The following is a 25,816-nucleotide window of genomic DNA, read 5'->3' as shown; positions in this document are numbered from 1 at the left end:
ACTGACATGTCTGACATGCAGGACAGAAGTCGATTCCTTCAACCTTCTGGGGATTCAGCATGTGCACCGAGGCATGCTGCTATTCAGTTCTCATGATCTATGAGAGTCACCATTCATGCTCATAAAGAGAGATTGTATAAGATGCACAACCCTGTCAACCCAGTTGGCAACTATTACATCTTCTAGTGTGCATTCTTCAAGTGAACATATTGAGGTATTGAAGGTTAAGGAACTATATTAAATTGTAGTAGAAGTATGTTCACATTTCATCGATTTTGTTTTTCTTTCTCAAGCATATAAATCTGAGGTCAATTAGCCAATTGTGGTCCAGATCCGGACCTTGAAATGGTTCCATCTGGACTGTGTATTCATAAATTAAACAAACATATGAGGACAGAAAATAAGAGAACATGTCTACACTGGAAGCTAGTGGCACACAGTGCTGTGAGAAAACTAGACTGCTCTCATTTGAATCAAGAGTTGTTTACACATTACATTTACATGCATTTATTTAACAGACGCTTGCGACACACAAATGAGGAACATCACAAGCAATTTGTCACAACTACAAATTCTGATGTACATTTTGTCACTTAGTAGGCCACTACTAACGTTTCAATTATTTTTCTACTTTAAAAGGAAATTTGAATACCACTGAATATCCATTGAAATAAAAAGGCAGATAGAGATAATTATGCACCCATAAAGCTCCTTAAAGCTTGTAGATTCTTGTATAGACAGTGTATACCAGGGGTCTTCACCAGGGGGTCCGCCAATTATTTCTTATTGAAAAGAAAAACAAAAGCTAAAGTTTTAATAGCTTTACAATGTAGGCATAAAGTATGTAAATACATTAATATAATTCTACATTCAATCCAACAAATCAAAAACTAATGTAGATATATGTACCCTCATATACTAAACAGCAAGTAGTATTTACTAAACAACTCTTTTCAACAACTTTTATTCACATATACATTCATCATTGCACACAGTTGTGGTAAACAGAAGCTCAAGCATGTTCGCTTAACGTGTAAGAACCAATGAGGTTCATTCTCGTGTTACACACCACGTTTGAGCTTCCAGAAGAACCAATGAGGTTCATTCTCTTGTTTCGCAGCACATTTGACCTTCAGCAAGAACCAATGAGGTTCATTCTCTTGTTTCGCAGCACATTTGACCTTCAGCAAGAACCAATGAGGTTCATTCTCTTGTTTCGCAGCACATTTGACCTTCAGCAAGAACCAATGAGGTTCATTCTCGTGTTACGCAGCACGTTTGAGCTTCCACGAGAACTAATGAGGTCCATTCTCATGTTACACAGCACATTTGAGCTTCTACAAGAGTTTTGTTCTTGAATATCAAGCAGGTTCGGTTGGGCTTCTGCTGATCAATGTTTAAATGTGAATAAAAGCCTAAATTCAATCTGTTCATCATATAAAGTGATCAAGTCTCTTCAGAAAATGTGGACTATACCTATACTAATCTATTATATAAATGCATCTCAATGATCTTATTATAAACAATTTGTCCAAGCATATTTTTCATGTTTTGAACAATATGTTTGCCCGTTTAACCCCATGAAAGGACAGACTTCTTTCTGGTTCATCAGACTTCATTTAAGTCCACTTAAAGGATAGTTCACCCAAAAATAAAAATTCTGTCAGTATTTACTCACCCTCATGTTGTTCCAACCCCGTAAGACCTTCGTTCATCTTCGGAACACGAATTAATTATTTTTGATGAAATCTGAGAGCTGGATCACTCCTCCATACTAGTCCATAGGCTTCTTGTGTCAAGACACAGTGTCAAGCTGCGTTCACACTACCAGCGACATAATTCCATTCATTTAATGCGACAAATTAGAGATCTATTAACTTTATGCAAATGAAGAGCGACTTTCAGGAGTGACAACCAATAGAGTGAAATCAGTGGAGCGCACGTGATCCAACACTACATCCTGAATTGCAATGTCGAGGGAAGATGGAGAAGTTAATTTTAGCGGTCAGCAAACTTTCCTATAATTTATAATACATATCTCTGTGTACACACAGTAGCACTTGCCATGCTGACTCAGAGTCTGAATGCTTATGCGAATGCTAAATGATTTCGTGAACCCACATAGACTTTCGCCGAAGATAAATAGACACGATAGCAAAGAGCACCAGCTGTTTCTCGTTCATTTTTAATCTTAAGCATTTCATGTACTGATTCCATTTAGTCTTTTCCTTCCAAAAGTTTTGTTTGTAGAGGCAAGAAAACTGATTATAACATGGAGTCACATCCGTGAATGTCATTCACAAACATTACTAGCCAACCAGTAGTGCGAACACCCACAGAGACCTCACTGCCGGCCACTGGCAAGATGTGAATCTGCACTGCAGAAAAAATGTCAACACTCAAAAGAATATAAAATTATAGCCAAAAGTATGTGAACAGCTTCTACAAATTAAAAGGTTTGGCTATTTGTTAACACGTTACATAAAGCCATATATATTGCATTATATAATGCATTAAAATAAAATGCATTTTAATGCATTATTTATTCATGGTAATGCAGCTTATAATGTATTGTATTGTCTCATGAATAATTGAAACCACATTTATAATACATTTATATGGTTGTCTAATCACTGAAAACACTTCCAGAAAGTATACTTTAAAACACATGACTAACAACCAATTTTAGATGTAACAAGGAATTTGCAAAAATTATAATGCATTTTAACTTTGGTTACAATTATTTATTATATTAATATATAATGCATTATAACAGACATTATGGATAGCTTTATAAATGCATTATACATAAAGGCTTTAAGTAAAGCCTAATCTTAATGCTGTACTGTAATCAGTCCACTGAAGGCGAGTTGAATGCAAACCCATGTGCTGCTTATTGAAACAACCATTAAAAAACAAAACAAAACGACGTACTCTACTGTGAACTAGACTCACCTACGGTGGTTACATGAAACGAAGCAAGACAATATATAATGGTAACATGAGGGCTATTTAAACTTAACAAGAAACACCTGAACACAATGAACCAATGAAAAAGCAGAACTGATGAAGCAAGAACCAATCAGAACATTACACATGAGACTAGAGAAGCACAAGACATGGGCAGCGTCTGAAATCGCATACTCTCTTGAGCAGGTATTCTTCAAAATAAAAATCATGAAACACAACCCAAAACAGACATGACATACCATACAAACACCTTCTAAAGAGTAGTGTGCTTACAGTTTTTTTTTGGAAACGAAAGACTCTTTTTTATGAAGGCAATGCTCCTGTTCACATTCATCCAGAAATATCATACATAAATGGTTTACTAACTCTGATGTGGAAGAACTTGATTGACCTGCACACCTTTGGGATGAATTTGGACGCTAACTGTTAGTCAAGCCCTATTGCTCAATGTCTAGTGGAAAGCATTCCCAGAAGCATGGAAGCAGTTAGGTAGGACCAGCTCCCATTAAATGCCAATGATTTTGAAATGAATTGTTCAGCGTACACACTTTCAGCCATATATTGCATTTTCCAGAGTTTTCCTTTCAACATATCCCCGGTGATTTAAGTACTGGAAATGCAAAATGATTTCAGCATTTGAAGATGGGTCATTTCCCATAACCAAAGTAGACTCAGAAATACAACAAAACCTCAGAATAGAAGCATTTTACAGATCAGGCATGTGGAAATCCTGCAGGGCGGTTCTTATGGCTCTTGATTGATGTTTAGTTGTCCTCAGATTTGGATTTCAAAGCTTCTCCTCTCTTTCACAGTCTTTACTCCCGAGGACACTATGAATATCTCACATTTCTCAAAGCATTAAATCCGTCCCCCGTCACTATGGTTACAGACAGCTTACGTACGAAAGCAACCGTAAGGTCTCCCAGAAAGCCTTAGGAGGTCTTCAATGTCTTCCTTCCCCATTAACAATACATGAAACTCATAACTGGTCCCCAATATTAGTCAGCAGGTTTCCATCTGACTAATGATAAAATCAAGGAAGCCATGCTGAAGACATGATGTCTTCAATACATAGAGAACGAAGAAAATCATTTCTGAGCATGAGCCTCCTTACGGTCTCATTAGATTTACTTGTGATGAATGACTACTTAGATTTCCATAAGCAGTTGAGAGGTTATCATTCAATGGAGATATTAAAATATTGGTCTCGCATATGAAGATATTAAACGAAAGCTTTAAATTATGTTTTTAATCAACAAAGCTAATCACCAATATCCTGCGTGAGAGATATTCAAATGCACGTTACCAATCACTAATGAAACTTCCACTGTCACATGACAGATATTGGACCTGAGGAACGAATACATCAAGCTGCTTAAGATTCAAAGAAAGTAGTTACAGTAGTTTATCTCCTGGAAATAAATGTGGATTGAAAGATGATAGAAATCTTCCCAACTAATACTTTTCGCTATGTGGTTTACACGTGTTGGGCTCAAGGAGAAAATTGTGAAAATAACCTAGTGGTTACTTAGGTTAATTAAAGAAAAAATCATTGCGCATATTTTGTAAATATTAAATGTATTGCCCAAACCACAGAATAATATTTTTGGTTGTACAGAGGATAATGCAGCATAATAAAGCATTGATTTTTCCAGCCTGATCTGATAAGAATTCAAATATATAAACTGAAACATACAAAATAGATGTATTGATATCATATAAAAAATATTTAATGTATGTATTTAAAAAAATACATTGAATGTACAGCTTAACAAACGTACAATCTTTAGATCTTTTATAATATTAAAATATTTAGGTACATTTTACAATGACATAGATATTTTTGAGCTCTTAACTCCTTCCCTACCTTAAACCTATAGTCACTTTTTAACAATGTAAAAAAAGGTAATAGGTTGATACATTTCTATACCCATACTGGTTACAATTTCTTTTGATAGTCAACTTTAGACATTAAAAATAAGTAACTTTGCAACTACATATTGAGGACACAATATGTAACGTTGCGGGATTAAAATATCCAAAAAACATTAAAACAATGTTATTTTGTTGACTTGTGTACTTACATTATCCCAAATGTTTCCAACAATGTTAAAATTTTAGATGCATTAGTTTTAAATTTGTAGATGTTTAGTTTTAGATGCTGTTAGTATGTTCATAATGCATGTTTCTATGTCTAAAACTGTACTTTAAAAACCTGTGATTTATCATGCACAATAGATAGGTAATTTGGGGATGGAAGATGGGTGTCTGTGCCAATCAATCCTTTATGAAGCTGTGTGGATCAGAGGCAAACATGATGACAGTATGCAGATTAAGTGTCCTGCACCCATCAAGCAACCTACATTGTGATTAACAGGAATGCTAACGGATAGCTTTCTTAAAGTTTTCTACATCTCCTTGATGTGGACTGGTGGAGACTATAATATCCCCTTTTCTCATCTAAATGGGGGAAGAAATATCCAGAAAACATTCAGAATAGGAAATGGACTCTCATTCTGACACGGTGTATGAAATTATTCACATGGGTGATTCAACATTAATTTCCCTATTTATGCTTGGCAGAGATGAGGCTCATGAGAGCTTCATTTTGTGTTAAATAAATATAGTGACACAGGATTTTACATAAGAACGTGTAGCTATTAATAATACAGTTATCCTCCTCGTCCAACTCCAAACTTTAAGACAGCAATCCAGCTTCCAGGGGCCCATTTCTCACTTTTATAATCCTTAGAACAAAACCAGAACTTCAGGCAGCTGCACATTAATTTAGCCATTTAGACTTTATATTATGCTTGGGTATTCACAATTTCAGAGATTTCTGTTGTCATTAATTATATAAAACTAACAAGGACTTTCTCAGAGGAATTCATTAGCACTGTGCAATTTGCAAAAGAGGAGCTAAGAAAGGCTCACATAATAGAAGAAACAAATATTTTAAGGTCTTCTGAATATGCAATCCCAGTGTGTTTAATATGCTGTTGTGCAAAAGTAGTGCTCACTATTTATGGAAAATTCTGAATAATAAATTCTGAATAATAAATTAAAAAATATAAACATTTAGCCAAGAAAACTCCCTAAATGAAGACAATTCAATGAAATTACATTTTTTATATTGCAGACAAGTGAAGCTTCAACTTTTTTAAAATTAAGTTTTAAAATCACTAAAATTGACAACATTTCTTGTCTTCTGACACCAATTCCTTATTTTTCAACTTATAACACAAGATCCAATCAATTTCCTTATGGATAAAAAATGGGTCTTTACACTGTAAATAATCAGAAGTCGAGAAAACTCAAAAACTTGGAGCAACCAGCTTCACAACTTTTATTGAGAACACTGAAAAAATATGTTGTATCAACTTAACTAAAATTGGTCTGTGCTTTAATCAAGAATAATATGTCAAACTCAAATCTAAAGTTCAATAAGCTTGAATTTTAAGTTAAGCTGAGCATTAACATTATTTATGCATAATGTTGTAAACTCGCGCTCGATCGGCCCGAAGTCTGGCATCCGACCAGCACGGCAGGTCTTCACGTGTTACTGTCTTTTCTCGCGGCAAAGTATTTTTGATTAAATTCAATACATTTTCTCATATGTATTAACTTTTTATTTATCTGACTCCATAAATGAAAAAGGTTTTAATGATATCTGTACATCATTAAAGGGGAGCGAATGTTTGATTATTCCTGTTAACTCTAATGAAAATAATGTCAAAGTCAGTTAGAAAAATCAAATGTAACAATTTATTGTGTCAGGTAACTGTATCATTACAATTTCATAATCAGTTCAAAGATAATCAATACGAAACATTGAATGCTCTGGAATAAAGAGGAGAAATGTTAACCCGACATTAGGAAATACGTGAATGCTGAGAGTAAGGCGGCTCTCAACATTCACGGGCTGATCTGAGGTACAGAAAAAGTCCTCATCCTTTTGCTGCATTTCATTATATGGACAGACCTCATTTCCAATGTAAACATGAGTTCACAGTGGAAATTTACCTGCGGGTAAACATTTGCTAGCAGTGGAAATTTGCATTGAGTTAACACCTTCTGACCATTTGTCTGAAAGACACACCCTTCTGTGTGCAAGATTTTTCTAAACTCTTATACCTTTTGGTTTACTTCTTTGGGAATGAGACATTTGTACCAGTCGCACTGAGACATTTCAAATAATACCAAACATGTTTAAAACTCGATGATAATCATTCACATTAAATCATTTAGATTCTTGTGTGAGTTTGGGTAATCTCTGCAAGAGTGAAGAATGAGGGGGAAAAATGTAGATTAGGATGAGGGAGGTGAGGGGGAGTTCAAATGGTAATGTACTTTGTTAGCCCTCTCTTACAGTTCTTCCAGTTTTTCCAGTCTTACAATGTAGTTTGCTTAACTTGTTTCACTTTGTTTAGCAAATTGTATGTAGAGCTACTTCTATACACCAAAACAAGTTGTACTCATCGAAATGGAAAAACATCTTCTGAAACACGGACTTAACGGTCACACGCACATGGCAGCCATTGTAAGTCCACAAGAATGTAAGTGAAGTGAGCTATTTGGGACAGGGCCTATATATGCAGGGGATAATCAGGAACTAAATAAGATACAGTTGATGATAATCACAGAAACAGAGACATTATCAGAAATTAAGGCTGTGTACGAAATCACCCCCTATACCCCATAAGTATAGAGTAAAGCGCTACTTGAGAGGACAGGCATTTGCAGTGGTGTCCGAAACCATAGTGGAGTCATTGAGTGCACTCATTCAATCCCATAATAATGCACCGCAACACAGAGTGTACAACCGATGTATGTTAGAGAATACCCATAATGCACAGTGAGATTCCCGTGTATCATCAGAAGATGGTGCCCGTTTTTTTGCAGTGTACCTTTTTCCCTCACTGTATATCTTGTTGCACTCAGATCGTCAAAAAAAAAAAAAAAAAAAAAAAAACTAACAAACAAACAAACAAAGGGTTTTGAATGTTGTATTCGAGTTCTACAAGCCTGGATCGCCTAACATAAACTTTATCCTTCTCTCATTTCTTGTAGTTTGTTACCCAATAGGTTAAGGCCTGTCAAGGTTTGTGTAAAGGTGTGTGTGTGTGTGCTTTTTTTGGCACAGCACAGGTGATGTGTCGGGCGTTGTCAGAATTGTTTTTGTCGAGTGTAGCACTTGGCACCCCATAAATTTAGCTATGCTGATAAATTTCTGTCATTGTGGCTTTCCATCAGTGACTGTTGGTGACACAGTAGCTTCTCTCCAAAGTGCTTACTGTACTATTGTTGTATTAAAATAAACAAGAGCCTGGAGGTAAATAGATGCATGCCAATGAGACAAGTACTGCTCTCATGCAAAACAGGCAGAGACAGATGAGAGAGCAGAGGAGAGTAACTATGATAGATACGCCAGGAACATTAATGAACAATACATTTTGAAAGACGTGGCCAAATTATATCTCAACAACAGGGTTGTGGTGATATGTATAATTGAATAGAGAATGACTTTAAAATTCTATAATTTGAACTGACAGCAAACAGGAAGTAGAATGAAATGCAAGAAAATAACTTGGTAATATAAATCAACAGTCAATTTGAGAGAGTAGGAAGTTTTTTGTTACGTAACGCTTCAAGGAACGTTTTTGCTGTGTTGGGTTTTGGGTCTATGTAATCACAAATTCCAGGCTTATTGTTTTACAGGCAGAAATGCTCAGATTTCTGGATTTGTGCATTAAAGATGCAGCCTAATAAAATATTAAGATCCTTTCCAGAAGCCATGAAGTCTGAACACGAAAAAAAAAGAAATCACTGGAAAAGAGCTTTTTCTTTCCTATGAGCACATCCACACGGGAGAACCTTTATGCTGACTTCACATGCTGGGAACTTCAGAGATAAATTTGTTACCTCATGTTACCAATTTGGGATGACCCATAACCTAAAACATGATGGAGAAGACAATATCAATAGTAAATAGTAGGTAATTTTTTTTGTCATTTTTTCGAAAATGTGTCTTGCTAGCTGTTGCAGTTTTGTTCATATGTATTTATGCATATCTAGGCTACATCTATGTACAGTTTTACACATACGTACCCTTTTACATAGATTTAACCATGTATACAAGAATGAACCTGTCTTCCTCCATGTTTTGTATTCTCTCCAACCCCAAAGAAACTTTATTTCAGAAGTGGAAAGTAGGATGTTCCAGCACATGAAAGCAGGATAACAGTGACAAATCCTTATAAATGATTAATTTCTCAAAACTGGTGTCCAGAGCATCTTAAAACACAAATCACTGATCAGACAAAACGATACTCGGTTACTAAACGTAACCTCGGTTCTCTCTAGAGAGGGAACGAGTATTGCGTAAGTTTAGCTTACTCTACAGGAAAGATTCATCTTCTCGAGATATTGAAGCCAAAAAATTATCCTTAATTTTGTATTCATTGTCAACGCAGTGCAGTAGCTAGCAGACCTAGAGCAGGCCATCTCGCGTGCTCATTGGCTGCCCTGCAGGCAACTGCTGCAGCCTACCAGTGAGCCCGGCGTGATGTCGCGCCCAATGAAGGGCGCCCGCGCCTTCATAGCGTCACAGCCCGCCGAAATGGGCGTGGCTTAGCGTATAAAAGTAGGGGCTGTAGGCTGACTTCCCTGGTTTTTCGTCGACTGAAGCGAAGTCGCTCGTGCCACGAGCACAGCCGGTTACGCAATACTCGTTCCCTCTCTAGAGAGAACCGAGGTTACGTTTAGTAGCTGAGTATCGTTCTCTTACGAGAGGTTCTCTTGACTCGCTCAGAGAAGGCGGTACCTTTTCTATAGCCCCTTTGCACAGCAGCTTTGCTATTTCTGCGTGAAGTAGGTGTGCTACTTCCGCATTCACTATCGTCACGGTCCTGGCTTGAAAGCGCGGGGGACGGCGAATGAATTGAAGTGTAAAGCCCTGCTTTATTGTGCTCAGCACCCATTCTGATATCCCTGGGATAGTTTCCCACGCAGCTATGTGAGCCGCTAGGGGGCGAATGGCCTCCAGGTTCAGATCGCCGCCATTTGCGGGCTTGTGAAACTGAACCGGAGCGCCGAATGCGCAGCCCGCGCGCTCTCGGTTCTGGGCAATGGCTGCTCGCTGAAAGCCGAAACCGGCTGATTTATGTGAGATGTCCCAATCATAAGGGATGGGGAACATTCTTTTTTCACTTTTTTTTTTTTTCACTTTTTTTGTGATAACACTTAAACGCGCGGGCGGAGCCCAGGGGAGGTTTGTGTTAGCAAGCATGAACGCTCTCTGGCGGGCACGAGACTTACATTCATAACCTGCTTGTTTGATCGTGTAGCAGAGCGGGCAGATAGTGGGCACAGGCCTGTGGACACTTTTCTTACATTCAACACTTGAGTGGCTTTTCTGCGCTTTATGAGAGTGTGCTCTGTGAGTGACACGAGATTCGAAGTGCTTGTGTGTAGGGGTGAACACTGGGGCGTGGGCACTTTCAATACACTTAAAACACCGACGGCGTGAGCCGGACCAGACATTATACTCTTTTTGAGATTTCTCTGGGTCGTCGTGAAAACGACGTTTGTGTGCAGGCGAGAGGGTGAACAAACCGGCCTGTTGGCTGCTAAATGAACCACTGCAGTAGCCTGTTTGAAGGGGACTGACATGGAAATAAACTTTGACGGCGGTCCGGCCGCAGCGGGACACGCGCGTCTTTTCTTTCTCTTTGTTAGGAGAGCGGCACGTTCAGGAAGGTGGCTCGCTCAGTTTCGCTCATATCCGCGAGCGTCAACCAGAGGTGCCTCTCTGTTACAGGCTCGTCCAATGGCTTGAGCTGTGGTTTTAGTGGCACGGAGAGAGAGATCCGTCGCACTTCTCAGGTCTGTAAACGCAGCTGGATCCCGGCCCTTCTCATCCCATTCACGGAGGAGGTCGGCTTGCAGGATCTGTAGCACAGCCATGGAGTGGAGAGCAGATGCGGCCTGCAGGCGCATCAGTTCCGCATCAGCTCCAGCGCGGGTACGGGTGGATTCCTGGATCGACGAGGAGGCGGAGTGAAGCGACTATTCCTCGTTGTCTGATGCCAGGATGGAGCAGCAGTCGCTCGTGGCGTGTCCCTCGGCCTCATCCTCAGATGTGACGGCATTGAGGCTCGTGAGCGGCAGCTGCGCGTTGGTGAGGAGGGGCGGGGAAGGCGAAAGCGAGGCTCGAGGGAGGTTCTCCGGCGAGCGCGTCGCTGTGGCCACAGGTTCGGGCTGTCTCAGGGAACGGCGCTTCTTCCTGCACGGTCCCACAGAGGGCGGAGTGACTGCTGCAGTGTTGAAGGCTTCGGAAGACAGCGGAAGCGCTTCACAAATGCATGTTCCAGGCCCAGGCAGAGAGCACAGATCAAGTGGCGGTCTCCGGCGCTGAGCGGGGCTCTACACGAGCCGTAGGAAGCGCGAGGCATCTTTAAAAAGACACTCGCTGCTGTTTTAGAATAGGTTAGCAAGGTAAAGGATACGTCACCGGATAGCGTAGCTCGCACGGATGGCTGAAGGTGGCGAAGACGGCCGGCTTCCTCAGCGCTGTCTTAAGCTGGCTGTTCGGTGTTCGATGGCGGCGGTGGCTTCTCTCAGATCCAGCGATGCGAAGAGCTCGCTGAAAAGACGAAAAATCAGGGAAGTCAGCCTACAGCACCTACTTTTATACGCTAAGCCACGCCCACTCCGGCGGGCGCGGGCGCCCTTCATTGGGCGTGACGTCATGCCGGGCTCACTGCTAGGCTGCAGCAGTTGCCCGCAGAACAGCCAATAAGCACGCGAGATGGCCTGCTCTAGGTCTGCTAGCTGCTGCACTGCGTTGACAATGAATACAAAATTAAGGATAATTTTTTGGCTTCAATATCTCGAGAAGATGAATCTTTCCCGTAGAGTAAGCTAAACTTACGCAATACGCGAAAACCTCTCTTAAGAGAACTATAATTTCTCCCCCCCCACAAAATTCACAAAACATTACATGCAACACCAATGCAAGTTAAACGATTAAAATTTTAAAAAAAAATATAATTAACTTCTATAATCTCACCCTGTGCACATTTCAACAGCCTCTTCTTCATCTGAACTTTGACCTTGGGAGTACTTTCTCACTACATTTTGCATTTTCAAAATACTTTACAGTATACATTACAGATGTGTGGCTTAGTACAATAAGGTGGAGATAATGTACAGTGTGTGTGTGTGGAGATACAGTATAATAATATATATATATATATATATATATATATATATATATATAAATGTATCAGTGTATAATTCTTTTTTTTTTACCAGTGTTGAGTGGAAGCATGATGTATGATCATTTGCTTGAAGAGTTTTGTGATTGGTGGATGAAATACAGTATTATAACAAATTTTCATTGTTTTTTTTGCAAGTTTGAATTTTGTCCTTGTTTGTATTTCAAGGAACCTATGTACACCTGTAACCTTTTAGCCCTGATGAAGGCTTGTGCACCGAGACGCCTTGGCAAAATAAAAACAGTATTACTTTTTCAGCTCCGCTTTTAGTTTGTTCTGGTATTGTAAAAAAATAAAAAAAATAAAGTAAAATAAAACATTATATATATATATATATATATATATATATATATATATATATATATAGTCCAACGTGTGCACTATTTCCTATAATTTAGAATGTCTTAAATATGGGGTTTCTGTCAAGGGACATGTTTGCTTCCAAATGTAAATGACCTAAAACTGAACTCGTGGACAGCAAGCTGAATTGAATTGCATGCACACACACTCAAACAAACAATCCCAGCAACATGTTGACATTACAAGATGGGCAGGTGGATGCATTAGCACAATCCCCTTGTAGGTGACAGAATGTTTCGCCCTATTTCACTCAATCAGACAGTTGGGACAGATACGGGTAGATAAGCTGAATTCAAATCACTCATGCATTGTGGAGAACCCCGCAGCACATTCACTTGAACTCTAAACCCTTGAACAGAGAGAGGATGCATCACCTTGATCCTGTGACAGGCTTGATACGTAACAAAGAAACCCATTGGGGCAAACTGATCCTCAAAACTTGTTTGTTTATTCTTAAAAATGAAATATTGCAATTTTTGTTTGCTACAGTGCTCTGCTAACTGATCTAGCGTTTACATCCAAGGCTATAGTGAATCATCTGGTGTGTTAGAAAGCACTTGATACATCTAAGTCTCTTCCCAGACGGATAAGATCTTGTGTCCAGGAGCAGCGCTGGTCAGCCTGAATGACTGCGACTGCCCTGTGTGACTGATCTACAGCCTCTGAGTCAGCCGTATCCCTCGGCCACGGCCTGTAGAACCTCACTAATAAATGACACTGGAGGACAATGTCCTATTTCTACTGTGGACTCATCTGTCATTGCATAGTGTGAACAGCCCAGAGACGCCCGCTTAAACTGCTAACAGATGACAAACATTACCAGGCTAGAGTAATATTTGACACTGTCTATCTCATAATATTCATAATCGTATTCTTTCGGGTAGCACTTTGTTTTACAGTCCTGTTTCGCATGAACATACTATGTACTTATTGTAGTAATCACACTAGCTAGGTACTAACCCTGAACCTACCCCTAAACCTTAACTTAACCCATGTAGTTACCTTACACTACACTATTACTTTTGTGGTAAGAACACTGTAAGTACATTGAAAGTGCATGTACTGTAAAATAAGTGTTACCGTCTTTCGTAGGTTTCAGACAGCCTGCCAGACCATTTTCATAAGCTCTAATCTGATTGGCTGGCTGTACACAATTTCTGGGAGTCAGGGTTCACAGGTTTTTAATCAGTCTGTCATACTATCATATGTGCACCAAGGAAAGAAAGAGCCAAATTGGACTGGCCAAAGCCAGGTTTGTGGCATAAAATCGTAAAAAAAAATTAAAAAAACTTAAACATTTTTCCTACTATGGAAGTCATTGGGGTACATCAACTGTCTGGTTACCGAAATTCTTCAAAATATCTTCATTTGTGTTCAGCAGAAGAAAGAAATTCATACAGGTTTGGAACAACTTGAGGGTGAGTGATTGATGACAGAATTTAAATGTTTAAGTGAACTAATTCCTTTAAGTCAAACTATGGGATATAAAGTCACATTATGAGATATCAAGTCATAATGTGAGATATGATGACAAATTGTGACAGTCACATGAGATATAAAGTCAAATTTAAGATACAAAGTCACATTGTGAGAATTTAAGTCAAATTGTGAGATATAAAAATCTAATAGTGAGATATTAAGTCAAAACATATGTAGTTACATTGCGAGATATAAAGGCAAATATTGAGACATAAAATACCACTGTGAAATATAAAGACATATTGTGAGATATAAAGTCAAATGGTGTGATATAGAAAATATAGTGCCTCGCACACCTGAATCATTTGTAAGGGTGTTGAATAAAAAAGTCCAATATAAACCCCAAAAAATGCTATAAATCCTGCACAGTACTCAAGCTTTTATCATCACAAAATTTTTATTTGACAAGCCTGAATTCCTTTACACTGCAAAGTAGAATAGACTAGTAGTCCAAAGTCCAGCTTGCAAGACTACTGAAACTATGAAGATTTCAGCCGCTGTCCTCATTATATCCATGTTAGACAGGCACAACATCTAATTTGGTGTATTAACTGCTTAATTAAGCTTCGGATTGTATTAACGGAGTGCCAAGAAAGACATCTTGAGATTTAATATCAATTTGTAGGTTAATCAGGTCAGCATGCGTCACCTGCCAAAACTCACAGAGCCTTTGAAACACTGTTTTAATTACCAAAAATCCTGCAACCTGCTCTTTTTATCATTTACCCGCAAGCTTTATTAGAATATTCTCAATATAACTTTTTTTCTGACAGTTGTTTTAATAATCTCTCAGAGTCTGTGGGAAAAGTTTAATGAGCTGGATTTAAATTACAGTAATGTGATTTTTATTGAGGCTGCATTAGTAGATTAAATGGGTGTAATAATTCATATTTTCCAGTTCCTCTGGGGTGAAACCCTGGTGAATAAGTTCTACACTTTTTTTGCATCCACGCGACTGCTTAACATTGACAAACCTTATTAATATTAAAATGCAAAATTAACTCCGGGTTATACTGGAAACGGGACAAGTGAAGCCCAGGGGAAGATGACAAAACCTGCTGAATGATGCCAGCTAGGAAGATGGAAAAACAGCTTGATTTCACCTTGAATTCACCTTAATACAAATTGCAGCTAATGTCAAAGTAGGAAATATAAACCTAGGGAAATATATAGTATGTATTTCTATAGGAAAATGTGTCATATACTTAGGGGTAAGCTGTGCCAGTGATTCAATAATAGTTACACTTTGATACTGAGCTTTGTACTCAAATTAAACACTATTAGATACTATAAATGCTGAAAATTGTTTCACTAAAACATTCTGAATATGAAACATTCTTCTGAATGGTTACTGCAAATGTTAATATACAGCAAAATAAGACTTAAAAATGGAATAGTGCATTAGTAAAAAAAAAAAGTAAAGAAATTTGACATGCAAATAATATTACACAATTATTCAACTTACCCCTTGACATGACACAGTTTACATGAGGGTTAGTTTTCGAAAACGTCATCCTTTAATTTCATTTCAACATCCTAAAATATAATTAGGCATATTAGTTTTACCTCCACCTCATTTACCCTTGCCTAGAGGACAAAGTACAAAGCGCCACAGCTTCAGTATCAATACACACAGGTGTGAACTCTCTCAATCCACAATTCCTAACGGTTTCTCTCATTTGCACAATCAAAAATTAACACAAAACAAAAACATTGCTCATTTTCAACATCAAAAATAGAACCAGCAGTGTGATACTTCTCACCTGGTTTTCTTCAAACCCCCCGCACCACCACCACCACCACCCTCTTTCTCTCACACAAACACCCCTTTTCTTCTCTCTCTCTCTCTCTCTCTCTCTCTCTCTCTCTCTCTCTCTCTCTCTCTCTCTCTCAATACCTGTTTCTCTGGAGAAAAACGTTATTTACATGGTGAGAGGAAGCGTTGTGAATGCTTAGAGTGAGGCACCTGGTCGTTCGCAGGCAGAGACAGAGTGCCTGCAGATAGAAATCTAACAGCACTATCTATCTGGGTTATTAAACCTGCCCCTCAGGATTCTTCTGAACAGAGGACTGGCTATTATGTAGGCCAGAGAGAGACAATACAGGAAAGGCCACGTCACCAAGACTGTGCCTACGTAGGACGACACTGGAATCAACTGAGTTTTGCACATTAAACTCCAGCGGTAGCAAAGCGTCGCTGATCGCCGTTTCACAGTCCATCAAAGCAAAAGCCGCACAATGACAGCTAAATAAATAATGTGCGAGGGAAAAACAGCATGGGTGCAAAGATCCCACCAGAAGCGAGGAGAAAGAAACAATTATGCAATGCCATGATAAAATATGCACTAGTGCATTTTACCATAAATAATTGTTTTGTTCTACAGGGAAGCAATTTCGACACAGGAAAGGGAATGAAGCAGGAAAGCGTGATATTGGAAATTCCGCTGTAAATATTAGCACATGAGAACGCTGTTTGCCAGACTCCAGAGACGACAAAGCGAGGCAGGAGGCGAAGAGGATGGAGTAATTGATCAGGCTACAGCCCTTGTACTGCCTGTTTTGAATGTTCAAAGAAACGCTGCTCTGGCTGATAAATTAAATGCGATGGAGGATGCGTTTCGATGCCTATTCGGTCCCCAGGTGGGAAGGAGGAGCGCATTTGTTGGTGTACATAAGGACACTGAGCAAATTTGAGTTGCTCTCTAGCGATTTAAATACTTCTTGTTGTTTACATTAGTTATTAAATTAGCAGAATCAATTTCTCATTAGGTAACATCTCGCCGACTGCTCACGCTAAGGTCCCTGCGTTCATTGCCTTGCAATGGAAGTGACTCAAAGCAATACGAGGAGACTTAACTTGTCTGATACGCAATTACTGATGTGTGGGTTAATACAATAAGGTGGAGATTATAGTATAATGTGTGTGTGTGTGTGTGTGTGTGTGTGTGTGTGTGTGTGTGTGTGTGTGTGTGTGTGTGTGTGTGTGTGTGTGTGTGTGTGTGTGTGTGTGTGTGTGTGTGTGTGTGTGTGTGTGTGTGTGTGTGTGTGTGAGTGTGGGAGAGAGAGAGAGCGCATCACAGCCTCATTTCTCAGACACACGCACAAACACCTGCAAAGCAATTCTCAGACAGTCAAGTCATTAAGGCCGATGTTTGTCCGCAGCATTTAATTAAAGCTTAAAAATGAGGTCAGCTTCAGAAGGACAAACACATTCTAATGGAGTCTGAATGCACATGAAGAACCTCTTCAAAACTGCTTATGTAGCCGGTTTCTGTTTGGCTTCTGATGGCCTGTCGAGGCCTAGAAGATCCTTTACACTGCGGAAATCAATCTGGACAGGTGGATCTCCGGGGCCTGTGTTTGAAAGAGATAGGTCAGTAGTGCAAGGTATGCTTGACCTTGACTCTATGCCGGTTCTGACACGGTACACCTGCCCGGGCCGATCTGCATCACATGTCAGGTGGCGAGACACTCGGGTCACCCGCATTCGGCGTCACGGAGCACCGATGCGGAAACATTGCGGGAACACGTTCACCTCCGGGATCTGAGAATGAGCCGCTGGTAAAATGTGAGAGCTCTGAAATATTTACACACGCCATGCGTGTGTATCATCCAGGATGTCTTCTACTGTTTACTGACGGCACACAATCTCATCTCTAGAGTCTTTTAGCACAAATGGCAAAAAAAGGTCATCGGATGTCAATGGCAGAGCAGAACGGACTCCGATATCATGTAAAATTACATTCTTCATCTTCATAAAACCACTTAAAGATTTCATAAGATGTGAATGGTTGTTGATAAAGTAGGAATTCATGCGTTACGTGGAACAGGACAGGCTTTCAAAAAAATGACGAGCAATGGAAATGACATGGATGATAATGGCAGCTGCTATTCTTGGATAGTAATCGCTGGCAAATGATTACAGGAAGCATGCAGACAGGCAAGATTTCCCGTTTGCTCTCAATTTTACTTATTTCCCTCTCCACAATCTCCACAAGCTTCATACGAGAGCCCAGACAATTTATATGCTGAGTGGAGTTTGAAATTCTTTTTCATCAGGACAAAAATGACAGTTTGCACTCTTCACGCATTCTTGCTCCCGCGTACGCTGACGGCTGTGGCGTAAAACAGCCTGCCGTCAGGGTGAGAATTAAAGCGAGTAATGTTATTTTTTCCCGTCATATATATATATATATATATATATATATATATAATTTTTTTTTTTTTACCATATGCGTTTTAAGTATTGATCAAATTAATGCAACAGCTAATGCTATCATCCTGAAGCAAGAGTATCACAACAAGGCAAATTTACAGTGTTAAAGATCTGAACGTTGACTGTTATAAATTATAAGGCATCTGATTAATATTCAGGTGCCATCTAGGGAATCTAATCCTATACTATTCATTTTCAGTGCCACTGCACAGGTCCCCATAACTCATGGCAAAAATGAATCAATAAATCATGTTTCATGGCAGCTATATGGAGGCCAAATATTGTGCAGCCACTAGGAAGCCTTTCAGGAGGTTATTTGCCACAGTCGGATCAAATAGTACCATATGTTCAATGGCGACATGACTGCGGTACCGCCCACAACATTTCAAAGGTCTCAAGCTGAAGTCAACAATGATGTAACTTTGGGTACGACCTTTCACAATAATTATATTATGAGTGTGTCAGATCCTGCCATGCACAATTCAAAATTTGCATTATCATGGAAAACAGGATTTTCAGTGCTACTTTGAATTAAAAGAGCTAAACATAGACAAACAAACACAAAGCACCCTTTCTAGTACGTCCAGAAAATATATTGAAAATAAAAAGCAAAATTGGGTCATTCTGTAATGTAAATGTTTAATGTATACCGAAGCTGAATGACACATGCAGCAATTAAACTATATATTCAAAATCGCAAAACAAAACTAGACAAATTAATATTAAAATTTGGCCTCACTACATTATAATATAACAAAATGAATGAAAGTGGATAAGCATTTTGAGATTGGATAAAGATAACAATTAAATTAGTATTTGTTTTACAAAAATAATTTAATTTTAGTTGAGCATTAGAAAATGGGGGAAAAAAAATCTGTCCAAAAACCAATAGTACAAATATCCCAATACACCCTGTAAAATGTAGTTCAAATAATAAAGGTTATCAATGAATCATTGAATCCGAGTTTTGAAAAAGGAAATGATTCATTGAACAGACTCATTCAGTGAAATAAATCTAAATTTGAATTCAGAGACACTGCTAAAACATCTTTGTCTAAAAAAAAATGACCAAATAAAAAGCTATTTAAAATCATTGTAATATCCCATTTGTGTAAGCAAATCATGACAAGCATGGTTTACATTTACTATGAAGGCCATAGATGACAGAAGTAATTTTCACATGGAAAAAAATAGCATGTTTTATTCTAAAAGTCATAGAAAGGGTGAAAAAAGTGTCACTTAAAATGAAATAAATTTTAAACGAAAATTTCCAACATGTCCAAGCGCACTTATAAAAATCTGGTCCAATGCAGCTCCCCATCGGCCACCCGGGGGAGAAAATTCTGACACCCTTCTAGGTTTCTCATGTTAAATGTCAGAGTCCATTTGTCTTTCAAGTCGCCTTTTTGAGATCTTACTGGAAACAAGGGAGCCGGGGAGCCTGCAGCACTGGGAAGTAGCTCTCCTGCAGCTCCAAACTGTCATACCATTACAGTTAATACATACTCTGCTGTTTGAAAAGAGGGCATTTGGAAAACTGCACACCGCTGTGATAACCGGGGAGATGACAGGTCTTTTTCTCCCTCAGCCTCACCTGCCACTACCTGTCCCCGCCATCTCCACTCAGTCAGCCAAATGTCATGAAACAGAACCTGAAATATCAAAATGGCATCTGATCCACCGGTGAAATGACGGGGCGGAAGGAAGCAGCTTCTGAGATGTTGTCCTCTGAGGTGGAGCAAACATCATCCAGTCCTGCTCTCCTGGACTCACACCATTCCAGATGACAGCTAACCTTCAGAGACTCACCAGGGACAGATTACAGCTTCATATGTTTGTCACAAGGTATCATGTGATAGTTTGACACTAATCTCACCTGTTTCAATGCTGCCACATCATATCATACTTTGAAAAAAAGTTGTGTCTTTTTTACATGCTACCATAGAGTGCAATGTAAATGCTAAAAGCTAATTCTTCGGCACCACAGTCTACAAAGTAGGCTACCATAGTTTTACAATATCACTGCAGCACGCACTCTTAAAAATAAAGGTTCTTTATTGGCATCGGTGGTTCCATGAAAAGCTTTTAACATCCATGGAACCTTTCAATTCCACAAAAGATTTTTATGAAAAATTTTTACTGCAAAAGGTTCTTTGGGGAATCCAAAATTATTCTTCTATGGCATCATTTTGAAAACACCCTTTTGGAACATTTATTTGGAGTGTGGTCCCAATAAAGTACTTTTTGTAAAAGCATTCAATGCCATCATTTACATTAAAATACCATTTTATTCATGTTTTGGAATGTTAATATATAAACTTATAATAAACTTAATGTTTATAAAGTACTTTATATACCACACTATTCATGTGCCAATCCCATTCCTGTCCTATTTCCTGCGATAGAATGTTGTGCTAGGAGTTCAAACTCCTACAACTACATTTATTCTAGTCAGTGTGAATCCACTCCTAAAAAAATATATCCGAACGCTTCACCGGGAAGGCAGGATTTAATATTCAGAGTGAGCCATGCACATCCCAAAGGTGTTTAATAAAAATGATTCTGCTTTATACACAGTGTAGTTTAATAAAGTACAATAATTTACTGTTTCTGCAGTTATCTGCACACAGTGCACAAGTTATGTGGCACAAGGTCATGTTTTGTGAGTGCAATTGCACAGCTTTCAAATCGTCATGGTCAGCGTCAAAACACTGACATGAGCTTGCAGCACGTTCTCTCATGAAACTGGCACGTTAACATTAACCCAACGAGCTGTCAACATGTGGCAGCCAGGTAATCCTATTCAATTTTCTAAGTCTTGTGACTTTAACTTTGAAAAGTTTACTTGCTCTCCAGGGTCACATATAACAAGGCTTGTCTCCGACCTTATATGGAACAACAAGATGGCAACGAATCAATGTGGTGGAAAAAAAATCATTAATAATAATCACAGGGTTTATTGGCATTTGTAAGATGCCAAATCCCAAGTGTGTTATTTCGATGACTAGAATAATTTTAATTCATGGTGCAGATAGATTTATTGTGACCCCAAATGACAAGATCTGCAAGAATATAATATGAATGTTCTGGAAATGCAAGACACAAATTCACATGATCCACAGCAACAAAAAGAAGGTCCGATCTGGCCAATATTTAGCAAAATATTTGTATAATATTTTATTGTTTCATATATATATATATACATATAATATATAATTTAAGTGTCAGGAAATATATTGACATATTTTGGAATATTTTATGATTTCATTTAAAATTACATTTAAAATGATAAAAACTAATATTTTGCCAATGAATACATTTATGATGGAACCAGTGAACATTTTTTGGTGGATGGGTCTTAAATCAGCAAAATTCCTGTTTGCTTCGTTGAACAGATTTTTTAAAACAGAGGAGCCCTTTTGGCTATTTGTTAATCAACCTCTTATCTCACACCTAACACGAGTGTCCAGAGCAAATCCCTGTGAATGGTAATCAAGGCTATTTTGCCATTGTTGAGAGGCCTTTTTCCCTCCAGTTGTTTACTAATGAATTCCTAAAGTGCTGCAGCAAAGTTGATTAGAATGGATTAGCTGACCTCTCCTCATCTCCATTTGCATTCGGAGAGGAAAGACCAAGTGCTCGCCCGGCCATACTGGCAGCCAACCTTAAAATATCTCAATTTCCCTAATGGGATTGCCACAGATCCAATGGAACTTTCCTCGGCTGGTCCTTCATGCCTCATCCGGTCCGGCAGCGCACACGGGTTTAAGAGCACCGAAGCTAAAGAACCACATCTGGAAGGATTCGAACCAAGTGCTGTGGGACTTCTTCAGAACATGACCCCTTGGGCGCATTCTCCAATCATTGTGGTCAGCTAATTAAGGGGCAATGTTCCAGCTGATTAGTTTCTATTGTGTAATTACCATGCAGTCTGTTGTGGGATGCTTCCGTATGACTGCAAGCCGCCTCGTGACTCACCACAAAGAGAGGAAGGAGGAAGGAGACGGTGGCCTTGGAGAGAAAAGAGGGGTCCCTCACAAATACTCAAAGAACATATCTGGGGAGAAACTAGCAAGAAGAGACGGTGATTTACATAGTACTGACACCTGCATTTCATTGTTCTGTTATAATGAACAGTGTCGGGAAAACACTACTTTAAAACATTAGCTTGCTAAACTACAAAATACAATGTTTTTTTTAATGAAACTCTAGGTGGCACAGGCTGATAGGTCCTTAACTTGTTTAATTTGTTTGCGATCACATCGATATCTAAGTAGTGCATCTGATTGGTTGCTGTGCATCATACTTAGCATTGTTTGCTGTTAGCAGTGCAGTATGCCTCAGAAACCATACACCTTCCCCAGCTCCACCTGTACAGATCTACTATGGGGGTTATTTCATGTACGTTATATGTGCAGAAGCAGCATGTCTTACATGATCACAGCAGCATGCCTGTAAAGTATTGGTATTAGCAAGTCTCTGTACTTGTTCTGCAGCAGCGTAGCCAATCTATACCACCAAGACCAAAAACATTAACATTGCCATATCCATTATCATTCAAAAAAGAAGAAATAGTGCACACATCCCAAAACCTTTTGGCAGGTGCTCGATCAAATGAAGCATCAAATTAAAAAATAATCAAGAATTGGCACACTGCCACTTCTGCTCCCAAGGATTTATTAGAATTAACAAAGTTTGTTAATTTTAATAAATCCATTAATTTGAATATCCATTACCATGCCATTCTCTCCGAGAGTTGTCATGACAGAACTATTTTTATAGGTCACCCAAAAAATATAAATTCTGCCATTATTTATTCCAAACTCGAGTGGCTTAATCATAAAAGTGCTCCAATCTGACTCATGCACTATAATAAAGTATACTATTATGAGTCTTCTGAAACTATACAGTTTATATAAGGAGCAAATCAAAATTGACTCACTGAAAACCTGGCATTTTCATGAAAGTTTATAAGAAAAGTAGCAATTTCTTCCTTAGTGTTCCACAAAGTCAAAGAGGTGAGTAAATGATTAATTTTTTGGATGAACTAACCCTTTTATTTGAACATGGCTGGGGAATAAACTAAATTACTAAATGTCAGTGTTTTTAATATCAATTATGTACTGTGCAAACAGCTACATCCTCAACACTTATCCTCATATGTAGTTTACGCCTGATTCGTTCTGAATCTGTTTGCTCTGATTATAACACATGAACCAGCTCTTCTTCGTTATAGCAACATGTAAAGTTAAATAAAAATAAAAACATAAAATTAATGCCTGCTGTTCATTCCTGTTTTTAGTTCTTATCAGTTCATTTCGAGTTTATTTCTATCATCCTATTAAAATTGTTAATTCATTAAAAAGCATATGTATTTGTTACAGAAAAAAAAAAGATTTTATTAAAAAAATTAAGAAAAAACTTCCATTAGTACTCTGTATTTACAAATAATTTGACTTCTGGCTTGAGTGGAGTTACCTACTATTTGTTATTAGCTAGTATTACTTTTGTTGAACTGTAGCTTGTAGCTTAGTATCACTGTAGCTTCTGCGATAGGGGCATATCTTTGAAAAATGTTAAAAGAAAATTACATTTCTCCTTACTAGAAGAACCATAGGCCACAAGTCAGCAAAACTGCTCCCTCTAAAGGAAAATCTGGGCAAAACTTCACTAATACATTATGGAGTTGGAGCACAAAAATGTCTGAAACACAGTTTAATCACAGAGGGCCATTCAGGGGACCACTTTTTCCACAATACTTTCAATTTATCAGATGGAAAACGATTGTTGCAGAGAAAAGACTAGAAAATTGCTTTTTTTTTGCCACACACCCAATACGGTCCATTCAATTGTCCAAATGGCGCTTTAATAGAGGTACTTGTAGCGCAATAACAGAATAATCAACGTACTTCACATTCAATATCATACAACGATTTTACAGTCGGATTCCGCATCCTCCATCTCTTCAGCCAGGCCAGTTTATCTTTACAATAACACTTAGTATTTATAAACTCTGTAAGCCATGCACAACTAATAACCCATTTCCTCGGATGTTTGTCACGCACTGATAGCTCAGTTATATTGGAACTGGCTTGAGAATTGGTGGCGGTGGTATCGGACATATGAGCCTCAGCTGCTTGGTTCCCATTTGTTGGATTTGAGGTGGCTAGGATGATGATAGAAAATGAAATAATGCAAAAATCCATCTTCCCTCCGCATCGTTGAGCAAGCAAACTGAATTTTGCTTAATCTACAAAGGGCTCACAGTCAAAAGCACGCTATTTTCGGAGAGCAGGGAAAGAAATCTTACCTGACAGTCTACAAAACACACGCTACAAATAGATTGCCACCCGTATCAAAAATGAGTTTCCTGGTGTGATTAAGGAAATAGCAAGCCTGCTTTCATAGCGAGGAATTTGCTTACCCTTGTGTTTCATTTAAAAACCTGCATTCAAAGTGCAATGCGCTTTTCGAGCACCCCTGCGGGAGAGCATTTGTGTAATGATGACGCTTTCGTGAGATGCAACAAGAGGCAGCCAATCTGTGTCTGGAGCCAATTAACACTTGAATCAAACTAGGGTGGCTTCATTTGCAGTTTTAGAATAACTGACAAACATGTTTAAACAAGCGTAGAATCAACTACAAAGGTGCCACAGGCCAGAATTCACAAGCAAAACAAACCGAATGAACAACAAGATTTTCCCCCCTGTTACTCTTCCTGTTTGTTCCATGTTCCAACATCATAATGTAGATGATCTAATAGAGTCCTCCTTAAAGAAGCAGTAGGAAGTGTCACAGATTGCTTTGATTGCGAGAAAGCTCAACTCGAAACACTGAAGCAATATGAGGCACTGCAGAAACACATAATGCCATGCCATTTCTTCCCAGCTGGTGGGCAATCTGGGCAAATCTCTCACCGTGAATCGGGAATGACACGAAGACGGCTGAGTACCGCTGCAGTGTTTTGTCAAAACATGACCCGTCTTCACAGAAGCAGAATTCATTTGCTGGAGAGCTTGGAGAGGAACAAAAACAGTGAGATATGATATATAAGAAAAGATAGTTTCATCTGACTTCTCTGTATTTTTAGATTTATCTCACTTATACTAATCTTCAAATAAATTACATAGCCACGCAGGCTTATTATAGTTGACAAAAAACTTAAAAAAACAACACATTTTTGAAATAAAAGTTAACTGAAATAAAAATGAAAAGATACTTAAACATGCCAAAGCAACATTTTCATTAAGTTTAACTTGTTAAAACATTAAGACCTTAAGATGTACTTAAAATAACTAAAAATAAATAAAAAGGAATAAAATCTATAGAAAACATTAACCAATAAAAACGACAAAAACACAACAATATACTAAACCTGTACAATTAAATCTCTCTCTCTCTCTCTCTCTCTCTCTCTCTCTCTCTCTCTCTTTCTCTCTTTCTCTCTCTCTCTCTCTCTCTCTCTCTCTCTCTCTCTCTCTCTATATATATATATATATATATATATATATAT

This window comes from Siphateles boraxobius, unplaced genomic scaffold (genome assembly GCF_051911475.1).
Source record: "Siphateles boraxobius isolate OS27281-9 unplaced genomic scaffold, OSU_SipBor_1 3, whole genome shotgun sequence".
NCBI lineage: Eukaryota > Metazoa > Chordata > Actinopteri > Cypriniformes > Leuciscidae > Siphateles > Siphateles boraxobius.
The sequence above is the reverse complement of the archived record's forward strand: the minus strand, read 5'-3'. Positions refer to the sequence as shown.